We start from the raw sequence: 1,660 nt of genomic DNA, 5'->3' as shown, positions 1-1,660 counted from the left end.
TACAGTCACCCTACAGTTATGGATCAACTATCTTAGTCAACCAGCCATTGATTTTCGATAGCGATCGATATCGATTCATCTTGAATCGATGGCGATCGCCAATGTTGTATAAAGATCAATAAATAAATTTCAAACGTTCTTCATCCCACAGATGTGGGAATCATGGAGAGGAGGATGTGACAATGAAAGCTGCATAGCAAGAATATTAACTGAACATTGGCTGGTTGATGGTGTTTATAGCTGAGCACGGTGAAAACTGAACACCATCATTATGGATCATTTGGATCAGAACACTATAGCAGCAATTTACCTTCGGGTTAGATGAATGAATGGTGCATTAGTGAAAGCATACGTTTTGGCATTTCTTTTGGAATCGCCCTTGAGCACTTCTATAGGTATCGACACTGGCTTTGCTACTAGGCAAAAAAGGCACCTTTTCCGGAATCGTCGTCGAATCTTTGATTCAAAACTGTGGTATGGTCAATGTTCCAGAGTTGTGAATCAACGCTTCCAGGAATATGATTGACATTTTATTTCCCAGGAACAGAAAAACATGTGTAAAAGTCCATTATAATTGATTGCAAAGCTTCCGAGATTATTGGTTCACGTAAGTGAAATGTCGCAAATCGGTTTGATGAGAAATTTTGTGTTTAATCCAGCACTGATCCATATCTGTGGGTTATCCATAACTGTGGGGTGACTGTAGATTACTTTTTGCGCACTTGGGTATTGAGTGGCTCGCGCCAATCAAGGCTAGGTAAATTCTTCCAAAATATTTGTCTCACGCCAACTTCTCTTCGTCCTGATAAGCCTGTCGAGAAGACGGGATGCGCTTATCTTCTCTCTTTCCTGGCGGCGACGGCGATGATGGTGTTTCGTCGTAAACATTTATGGTTAGTCATTCACTCATTGTTGTTTGTTGCCTTGCGTATTGCCTGTACTGTGATGCGTATGAATGAAGTGCGATTCTTTTTTCGCAGGCTTTATCAGGACTCGTTTTACCAGATCAGGTAGCCCACACACCAAATACCTGTCGCCTCCCCACTTATGATCTCGGCTTATGTATTTATAAACTGCAATAATGCACTAATCCTACGATCAATGAAAGGCTTACAGAGCTGCAGCCTCCGCAGACGACTCGTACAATCACGGACGGTGCAGCAGCTTATACAGTATGGCCCATAAAAAAATGCGAAAATTATTTGAACGTGGATATAGCATCCGCAAGCGTTATTTTCATTGTTTTTGCTAGTGAATGTAATTTCTGTTTATTGTAGTATATTCTGATACAACTTCGCTATCCAGGACAACTTTTGTCATATTTTTCTTACTGTTCTAAATAATGTAATAAAGCAAATAAGTTCAAAGGGTTTTTCCGCTAAAAGCTAGAAACAGCGTCTGATTGTCGTATACTCTGGTGATAAGCTTTCCACCTCCTAAAATCACACTTTATTGTTGAAAATTTAAGTTTGTTTGGTATCAGAGGATGGAGGAGTTCTAAGAGATCGTGTTCCTCGTGATCACAATAAAATATTTTGCCAGGTTCATAGTTTTGAGGGCATTTGCATCTTATAGGTTTGATATGCTTTTATTTTTTGTTAAAGTTGAATAAAAAATAAATACGGAGGCCTATAACAGATTTTTGAGGATAAAATTTGTT

Source organism: Aedes aegypti, chromosome 1, assembly GCF_002204515.2.
Source record: "Aedes aegypti strain LVP_AGWG chromosome 1, AaegL5.0 Primary Assembly, whole genome shotgun sequence".
Taxonomy (NCBI): Eukaryota; Metazoa; Arthropoda; class Insecta; order Diptera; family Culicidae; genus Aedes; species Aedes aegypti.
Note: the sequence above shows the minus strand (reverse complement) of the source record.